General features: G+C 47.0%; 1 non-coding gene across 1 annotated transcript; it reads right to left on the bottom strand.

The window, feature by feature from the left end:
- Positions 1 to 2,531: 2,531 nt before the first annotated feature.
- trnas-gcu (transfer RNA serine (anticodon GCU)) lies at positions 2,532 to 2,613 on the bottom strand. The gene has a single exon. It is a non-coding gene; the product is annotated as a tRNA-Ser (tRNA).
- Positions 2,614 to 10,389: the final 7,776 nt, after the last annotated feature.

Raw genomic sequence — 10,389 nt, 5'->3', positions numbered from 1 at the left:
ATTCAGCACCGCCTTCTTGACCTGCCATCTTCTTCCTGAGCTCTCTGCCCCCACCCCCTCTCCGGCCTATCACCTTCACCTTCACCTCCTTCCCCCTATCGCATTCCCAACGCTCTTCTGCCAAATCCCTCCTCCCTAACTTTTATCTTAGCCTGCTTGGCACACCCTCTTCATTCCTGAAGAAGGGCCTATGCCAAAAACGTCGATTCTCATGCTGCTTTGATGCTGCCTGACATGCTGCGCTTTTCCAGCAACACATTTTTCAGCTCTTGTTAGCGAGGCACAACCTCACCAGTATAAATCCATGCCATCATTAATATGTCAATTTGCTCCTAAAGCTGGTCCCTGAAAATCTTTTCTAATAATTTCACTGACACTGGTGTGCGATTTACAGGTGTGTCATTTCCAGGATTATCCCGACTGCCCTTCTTAAATGATGGGACTAGATTGGTTATTCTCCAAATCTCTGGGACCTCATCTGTGACCAAAGAGTTCACAAAAATATCTGTCAAAGCTCTGATTTGTTCTCTTGCCTTCATCAATATTTTGGTATGGAATCCTTTGTAAGATGCATGATACCTCATCTTTTTTCATAGTAACTTGTCTTAGAAACTTGACGCTCCCTTCCCTGAGATCATCATCCACCAATTCCTTCTCATTGCTGAATATTGAGACAAAGTATTCGTTTTGGATCTCACCAAACTCTTCTGGTTACACCATTGTATTCCCTCCATTGTCTTTGAGTTTTCCAACTCTTTCCCTGGCTACATTACTGCTTTTTGTTCATGTATAAAAAGCATTTGAATTCTACGTAACCCTATTTGCTAATGACGTCTCATGACCCCTTTTCGTCCTTCTAATTCATTTTTTACGTTCTTTGCCATTTTCGTTACATACTTCATTGGCTTCATCAATTCCCATCCTCCTCGACATTCCAAATGCTTCCTTTCTCTTCCTGACTAAAGTCTCAACATCCCTGGTCATCCGAGGTTCATATAAATTGCCATACATCTCCCTCATTCTCCCAGGTATGTGCCACTCATGAAATCTTGTCAACTGCTGTTTGAAATATTCCCAAATGTCCGATGTAGATTTGCCCTCAAATACCTGCTTGCAAAATTTTCCAGTTCCTGCCTAATATTGATGCAGTTTGCCTTCCCCCAAATTAAGAGGGCAGCTGTTATCGCTATCCGTGAATATCTTAGTGTCACAGAGTAATGATGATGTACAGCATGGAAACAGATACTTCAGTCCATCCCGTACGTGCTGACCAGATATCCAAACCCAATTTAGACCAACCTGCTGGCACCCTGCCCATATCCCTCCAAACCCTTCCTATTCATATACCAATCGAAATGCCTCTTAAATTTTGCAATTCTACAAGTCTCCACCGCTTCCTCTGGCAGCTCATTCAATTGAAGTACCACCCTCTGCGTGAAACAATTGCCCCTGAGGTCTCTTTTATATTTTTCCTCTCTCACCCTAAACCTATACCCTCTAATTCTGGACTCCCCGAACCCAGGGAAAAGGCTTTGCCTATTTAACCTATTCATGCCCCGCACAATTTTGTCAATCTCTATGATGTCAACCCTCAGTCTCCCACGCTCCAGGGAAAGCAGCCCCAGCCTATTTAGCTTCTTGCTATAGCTTAAATCTTCCTACCTTTGCAAAATTGTTGTAAATCTTTTCTGAACCCTTTCAAGTTGCGCAACATATTTCTGATAGGAAGGAGACCTGAACTGCGTGCAATAATCCAACAGTGGCCTAACGAATGTTCTGCACAGCTGCAGCATGACCTCCCAACTCCTGTACTCAATTCTCTGACCAAGAAAGGAAAGCATACCAAACGCCTTCTTTCACTATCCTATCTACCTGCGACTACTCTTTCAAGGACCTGCGCTCCAAGGTCTTTTTGTTCAGCAACACTCCCTCGGACCTTAACATTAACTGTACAATTCTTTTAAGATTTACTTTCCCAAAATGCAGCTCCTCGCATTTATCTGAATTAAACTCCATCTGCCACTTCTCAGACCATTGGCCCCTCTGGTCCAGATGCTGTTTTAATCTGAGGTAACCCTCTTCACTGTCCACTACATCTCCAATTTTGCTGTCATCTGCAAACATGCTAACTTTACCTCATATGCTCGCAACCAAATCATTTATGCAAATGACAGAAAGTAGAGGACGCAGCACCGATCCTTGTGGTGCTCCACTGGTCACAGGCCTCCAGTCTGAAAAATAATCCTCCACCAACATCCTCTGTCTTCTACTTTTGAGCTAGTTGTGTAACGAAATGGCTAGTTCTCCCTTTATTCTGTGAGATCTGACCTTGCTAGTCAGACTTCCATGGGGAACCTTGTCGAACGCCTTACTCAAGTCCATCTATATTCACATCTACTGTTCTGCCCTCATCAATCGTCTTTGTCATTTCTTCAAAAAGACTCAATGAAGTTTGTGATACATGCTTTCCCATGCACAATGCTATGTTGACTATCCGGAACCAGTCTTGTCCTATCCAAAGACTAAGAATACGGCGAGGATGGGATTCGAACCCACGCGTGCAGAGCACAATGGATTAGCAGTCCATCGCCTTAACCACTCGGCCACCTCACCCGGTCGGGTTAGCTTTACTATTTTTCATTTTTCCCAAAATTCTCCCACAGTGAAACGTCACTTACCTGGCCCGATTTACTTCCGAAACTCAGGTCCCTTCCTTGGTTGGACAGTTTACCTATTGTGTCAAGAATCCCTCCTGAACGGTTCTTATGAATTCTTCCCAACCAAGTTTCTATCGTGTATGGTAAGTTAAAGTCACCCACCACAACAACACTGTTTTTACACGTAAACAGGATCTGTCTACATGTTCTCTCCTTTCTCGCCCGCTGGTCGTTGGGAAGCTTGCAGGATCCACCCAGCATTGCGATTTCTCATTCCATATTCCTGAGTTTTAAGCAATTAAGTTTGCACTGACCTTGCTTCTTTGAATCTGCTCTTGAGTGTTGATATTACACCTGGAATTAATTTTTCACCCGGAACTAGATCCTTCTCCTCCACCCATTTTATAATGTCCGACAGAGACATGCTATTTCTCCATCTAAAGCCGAGGGTTTATTTTACCAATTTCAGGCGGTGTGGATGGTTCGAGACCCATGTAGGGAAGTGCAGCCCTCAGGCACCATTTCCAGCCAAGTACTGAATTTAACAATTTCACCCAAAGTGGGACTTTTGAAGACGCAGATAGGGAGATTTAGTTGCAATCCCGATCTCAGGCTCGTGTTTATTTATGCTTCATGAAGTCTGGAACTGAGAACCCCCACATGCATGGACGTCCACAGCAGAAAAGTACCAGGTTCCATCTTGGCCTAATACTGATGAGAATAACAATATCATTCCTCACCTGAGAGATCAAAAACCCAGTAAGCGTTGAAAATTGACATCCTGGTCTTCTGTTTTGAAGTAAGCCAGGTGACTCAGACCAGTATGCCATCATCTGCCAGTTTTCCTGACTTTTCCTTCCGGGACAGACCAAGACAAATAATGTAGGAAAACATTAACCTAGGCAGCATCTTGGGGATTTGACCATGCAGAATGTTGTGAAACTCTGGACCGCCACACTAACTGCTAGATACATGTGCACATAGAGCAGGTGTGTCCGAGGCTTACTTCTCGGGCACTTCCCGAAACTGAGCTCACACACGATGATGTGGGATGAATTGAGACCCCCAGCGATCGGACATTTATGCCTAAGATTCAGATCCTGGGTCTAGTATTTACAATTGACTTAAGATTAGCTGAACGAGACAAATCAGGGATAGAGAGCACAGACCGTATCTTGGGCCGAATCATGAGTGGGTCAACTTCACCCCTGGTGTCGGTTGGATGGAATAAACTTCCGCACCGCCCACACCTTCACACATCGAGCAGGCACAAGTTGTGGCTTGTGCCGAGTTAGCCATTGTCATTCGTGGTGGTGGATAAACTGAGCCGCGTCACATTCGCACCCTGACTATGGTGCAGGTCTAGCATGCACCTCAGACCTCGTGCTGTGTTAGGCATTTAGCCAATATCTCCACAACGCAGTGAAATGTAGGCTCAAGATGCATCACAGGCCGATCGCTGGGAGAGCCAATTAGCCAGTTTCACTACCAGTAGTGGATTTAATGTAGGGGAATACAGGAGTAGGCTGTCTCATAGTCCTAGGAGTGAGTGAGCTGATCAGAGTGCAGGACCGATCTTGCCACTCAGTCCAAGGAAATGTAAATTCTGCCTCTATTTAAGCTTTGCATCCCCAATTAGTTGTGCTTTTGTCTGAGGCCTCGATGAGGCCTCATGGGCCACTACTGCGCCACAGTTGAGTGCAGCCTTACCAGCCCAAGATCCCCAGTTTCCATGATTACCCTTCACGACTCCTGGATGTTCACCTCCAGGTACTCGCTCGCTCATTCCTGGTATTAACATGGAGGATTTGGAATCCATCAGCCATCTGTGTCAGCACAGTGCCTCCTGAACCCTATCGTGGGTGAGCAGCAGTAGCTGAATGAGACCCAGCACCACACCCAACAGCAGCTACAGCTCACAATCACCGTTCACCACAGGCTGGATGCCAGCTTCGACTGAGTCTTGACCTCGTTGGGCTCCAGCAAGGTGGAAGGTAATGGGCTGCCCCAAAAGATCCTCTGGCCCATCCTCGGCATGTTTCACCAGGTGGCCATGCCAGTGTGTACAGCACCACATGCTGGGTGGGCAGAGTTGTCGAGGAATTGAAGCCTGGGGTCTAGCACTTAGCGCCAGGAAATGGTTAATGTCAAACATTGTTCAGGTCTAGTTCTGATGAAAAAAAAATCGTCGAGGCCTTTCAGAAAAACCTGCCCTTCCCACACCCAGCACAGCAAAGGAGAGGGAATCACATCTGTTCCCTACCTGCAACATTGCAAAACAGATAAAAAAAAGGGAGAATATGAAAAGCCTGGCCTTGGGGAGGGAATGACGAGAAATAGGATAATGGATGGGTGGTTGGTAAAATAGGGGCGTGGGATTTAGGTACTGGATGTTGTGCTGGGGACAGAGATGGGGTGCAGGGTGAAGGCATTGTAGTTGCACCAGAATTTGGGGTGGATTGGGTGTATCATTGTAGTTGGAAGAGGACTTCTATGCGCTGGGCAGAGCAGAGTGTTTGGGAGAGGGTGTGTGGGGAGCAGCGGGTGGTTCACAGTGTTTGGGGGTGGAGTTTGGGGCGTGCTGGGCTTGACATAGTGTGTGTGTGTTGTAGTTTGGGATGTACTGAATGAGGCATAGCATTTGGGGGAGTTTGGGTGTGCTGGCTGGGACACAATGTTTCAGACATATTTCGGTTGTGCTTGGAAGGGCATTGTATTTGGGGTGTGCTGGGCAGAATACACTGCGACTGGCTTTGGGGAGTACTGGCGGGGCACAGAATGTGGGAAAGAATTTGGGGTTTGCTGGACGGGGTACAGTGTTTGGAATGGGGTATGGGCTGCGCTGAGTGGGTCACAGTGTTTGGGATAGGGTTTGCGCTGTGCTGGGTAGAGAACAGTTGTGTGGAATGCGGTTTGGGGTGCGCTGAGTGGGGCACAGTATGTGTGAATGGGTTGGGGATGTGCTGGGCGGGGCACAGCATATGGGGGCGCAGTGTGTGTTGTGCTGGGCGGGGCACAGTGTTTGTTGGGTGTTTGCGATGTGCTGAGCGGGACACAGTGTTTGAGGGTGGAGTTTGGGGTGTGCTGGATGGGACACAGTGTTTGGGTGTGTGGGGTGGGATGAGCTGGGCGAGGAACAGTGTTTGTGGGCGGGGTTTGCGGTTTGCTGGGTGGGGCACAATGTTTGGGCGTTGCAGTTTCTGCTGTGGTGGTGACGGCACAGTGTTTGGGGGTGGAGTTTGCAGTGTTCAGGGCGGGGAAGAGTGTTTGGGGTGGAGTTTGCGGTGTGCTGGGCTGGACACAGTGTTTGTGGTGGGGCTTGGTGGTGGAGATTAGGGTATGCTGGGCGGGGCACTGTTTTTGGGGGTGGAGTAATGGGGTGTACTGGGGGAACTGTGTTTGGAAGTGGAGTTATGGGGTGTGCTGGGGGACTGTGTTTGGGGTTGGAGTTATGGTGTTTGCGGGGCGGGGCACCGTGTTTGTGTGCGGAGTTTGGGGTGGATTTTGGTGTATGCTAAGCGGGACTCAGTGCTTGTGGCTGGAGTTTGGGGGTGGAGTTTAGGGTATGCTGGTCGGGGCACAGTGTTTGGGTGTGGAGTTTGGGGTATGCTGGGCGGGGCACACTCGTGAGGGCGGAGTTTGAGGAGTTAGTTCTGTCCAATGAAAAACTGAATACAGCAAAGTATTGCAGACCGCAGCGAGTCAAGGGCTGTATCCATGGAGAGGGAGGAAGCTCAGGTTTTGAATTTAGATGTTGACGTGTGGAGGAAGCAGCATTTCTGCAACATTGTTGGGGGTATGGTTGGAATGCTGGGGCTTAGAAAGGATGTTGATAATTCAGATTAAATGATCAGACTGTATGAACGGTAGAAATCTGTGTGTCTATCTGTCAAACTGGCAGGAGGAGACCGTCCCACTGGTGTGGGCAAGTTTGGAGAGAGTATGATAGAGAAGGTAAAATAGAAAGCTGAAAGGCAATGAAGGAATGAGTCCACAATTTGACGTTGCTGAGTTCAACATTAGTCCAGAATTCAGTGAATATGCCGAGTTTGAAGTTGAGATGTTACTCCACTAGGAGTATGGTAGTGTACCGAGGACAGACAAATGGGCTTATGAGTAGGATGCTGTGTTAAAATAACTGAACTACGAGAAGGACAGGGTTATGCTTGTACACGGACTGGAGGTATTCTGCAAACGGAGTGGAAAGTTAATGTTGAGCAGGACTTGAGCGGGGAAGTGGAATTTGAGAAAGGGGCGGGTTTATGGGATGGCGGATTACAGGAGCATTGTGCGTCGCCTCTCAGCCTCACCGAGCTGGGCCATCTGCAGAGGAAGATTCCGTCCCCTGGAGAAGCCAGAGCGAGGCAACAGGAACAGAACGTCAAGTTGTGAACGAGGCAAGAGATGGGGAGCAAGTCCCAGAGGCAGAGTATTCTCCAGCTCCACTACACCACCCCATCCCTCACAACGGCCAGAAACAGTGGAATACAGAGATTAAGTTTCCTCTCGTTTGGAAACAGTCCCTTCGGTGCATCAGGTCCACATCAGTCCTGCAAAGAGCAACCGACCCAGACCCATTTCTCTCTGACTAATGGACTGGGCAATTTGATATCTTTGTGACAGTGGGAGGAAACCCGAACAGCCACGGGGAGAATGTAAAACTCTTTCAAGACTGTGACCCGAGGCTGGAATCAAACCTGGGACCCTGGTGCTGTGAGGCAGCATTGCTAAGCAATGAGTCGCCCCAAGCAACGATCAGCAACTGCAACTGCAATTATTACATCCTTGCCAACACCAGCACTACGCTTGGTCAGTACAGGAATTGAACCCACGGCCTTGGTGTTATTAACACCACGATCTAACCATCTGAGCTGACCGACCAATGCAATCCAACCATCAGCGACTAACGATCTCGGCATGTCCTCATAGGTAGAGAGGTGGAGAGGAGTGTAGGGACATGATTTTCTTACAGACAGAAGGGGAGTGGGGGCTGTAAGAGGATAGCGATAGTGGTGTAGCTTAGGTTTAGGAGATTACAGACACAAAGCGATGTAAGGTCTGGAGGAGTTTGCAGACACGGGACACAGATTGAGGTGAATTGTTAAGAAACTCAGTGGAGGCCAGAGGGGGATTGAAATTGAACCTTGCCTCCATCGCCAAACATCCACTGAGCAGGAAAAGCCCAGGCATCATTTCCGGCCTGATGTTGTGCGTGGGGTCTTGTGAGTAAATGATGCTGGCTGCAGTCGAACAACTGTTACTACCATGTGACAGCACGCCCAATGAGGAAGGGGATGAACTAACTAAATATTCTCCAGTTTAATTTTCACATGTTGGTCTTTCATCATATGCATTGGTACTCATTGTCACTTCCCTTTAACATATTTGATGTAGAGTTCTGGTTTTTAATAATTATTGGACTGACAATGAAGCCTTTAATTTGTTAATATTGAGGATGATGTTTATTGATCGGCATTTGCAAAATTCCTGACGAGTTATGTAGTCCCCAGGCCTTGGGGTTGGAAATGGTCGGGGGGAGGGAGTTGGTGGTAGTGGTGGGTGCGATGGACAGCTGTTTTGTTCATAATTTATACTGCGCCGTTTCACCCCCTCTCCACCACGCACAACCACACCACCGCAACCCATATATAACGTCCAACCCACCCTACACTTTCAGATCTGTGTGTGTGTGTGTCTGTCTGTCTGTCCGTCTGTCCGTCTATCTCTTTGTGTGCAATTTCTTTCAGTGAGTTTTCGTGTGCGTTTGTTTTCAATATGTGTGAATGTGTCTGTGTTTGTGTGTGTGTGTGTATGTGTGTGTGTATACCTGCTGGCCACGCAGAGGCAGAATGAAGCAAATGTTGTCTCACTGAGGGAGTGACTCAACACCGTCCCGGAATGTTAATTTCAGGAATGATTCCTAATGGGTGTCTGGAGTATTCTATCTATCTGCAGATTCAGCCATCATTTGCTATGTCTGAATCACTTCCTCACTCAGGCTCCGCTGATTTAAGAAAATTCACCTCACACTGTTTGACCTCTCCACATAACTGAAACCCTCCAGGTCCGGCTAGATCCTGGAAAATCTCCTCTCGGTGTTATTGCATCCCTCCCTTAATGTGGATTCCAGAACTGCACACGATACTCCAGCTGTGACCTGAACTATTTCATCCTGTTGCAGCATCATCTCTTAAACTCTATGCCTCCACTAATAAACCCAAGTGTACCACATGTATTCTTAACCAAGTTATTCACCTGCCCTGGTACCTTAAGGGTGTCCACCCGATCTTTAATACTTCTCTGGTCCAGTTTTCAATCATGTACATTCCTGCTTTGATTTCCCTGCCCCAAAACATCAGCTCACACTTATCTCGATTGAATTCGATTTGCCACTGATAGTCCATCTGACCTGCCAGTTTCTACTCTCTCGTAATCTAAGGTGATCTGTCTCAATATTTGCCTTTGCTTCAACTGTGTACTTCGTGAATTTACTGACCATCTCTCCTGCATTCAGGTCGAATACATTGATGTCACTCACAAACAGCAGGGATCATGGGATCCCACTGGACGCGCACTTCCAGGCACAAAGACAGCTCTCAAACAATGCCCTCTGCTTCCTCCTTCGCAGCCAAATGTGAACTCAATTCTCCAAATGTCTTTGGATCTTTGGGCTCTTACCTTTCCTATCTATCTCCCACATGGGATTTATCGAGAGCGTGGCTGACGCCCAGTAGACAACATCAAAACCATTACCGTTGTTGAAACTTCTGGTCAACTCTTTGAAAAAAATACAATGATGTTGGTCTGACATGACCCCCCCTCTAATAAATGCTGACTGTTCTAGGTTCACCCCTGTATCTCCAAATGAAATTTGAATGTGTTCCTCTGAATTCCTTACAATAGTGACTCCACCACCACGGTTAAACTTTCTCTCTCTACATGTCTCTTTCTGTCTGCATCTCTCTCACACACCCGCTACCTCATTCACTCTCTCTGACTTCATCTATCTATTAACCTCTCTAGCTAATCCTCTCTCTGTCATTCTCTCTATCCCTTTCAAACTGCCTCTTGCTGTCTCTTTCCCAGTTTCTCTCTCTCTCCCTCTACTTACACCTTTCTCTCTCCCTCCATCTCTCTCTCTCTCTCTTTCTCTCTCTTTTTATCTATTGTCCGTTTTTTCTCTTAAAATCTCTAAGTGACTGAAGCATGTTTCACTCCTCTTTCCAGCTACATCCTTTTTTTTATCTACAACATTCTGTCTCTCCTGAAAACAGCAAATGCTGGAGATTACAATGGGTCAGACAGTATTCACAGAAAGAGAGCAAGCTAATGCTTTGAGACAAGAAAGAATTGAAAAGTAAGATTGCTCTCTTTCCATGGATGCTTATTGACTTTCTCTGATCTCCAGTATCTCTTATTTCCAGTATCAATTCTATTACCTGCAGGAATTTGCTCCTCCCTCTATATCTGGCTCTCTTCCTCTCTGTCTTCATGGTCATACCTCTCTCTCTCTCTCTCTCGCTCTCTCTCTCTCTCTCTCACTCACTCACTTTCTCTCTCTCTCTCTCCCTCCCTCGCTCTCTCTCTGTCTCTCGACATCTGTCTATCTATTTAAACGTCACACTTTCTCTTTCACACGCTATCTATCTTTGTGTCTTTCTATTTCATTGTCACTCTCTCAAAATCTCATTCTCTCTCTCACTGAACCTATACGTCTGCCTCTCTCTCTAAG

Source organism: Hemiscyllium ocellatum (genome assembly GCF_020745735.1).
Source record: "Hemiscyllium ocellatum isolate sHemOce1 chromosome 41 unlocalized genomic scaffold, sHemOce1.pat.X.cur. SUPER_41_unloc_5, whole genome shotgun sequence".
NCBI classification, from domain to species: domain Eukaryota; kingdom Metazoa; phylum Chordata; class Chondrichthyes; order Orectolobiformes; family Hemiscylliidae; genus Hemiscyllium; species Hemiscyllium ocellatum.
The sequence above is the reverse complement of the archived record's forward strand: the minus strand, read 5'-3'. Positions and strand labels throughout refer to the sequence as shown.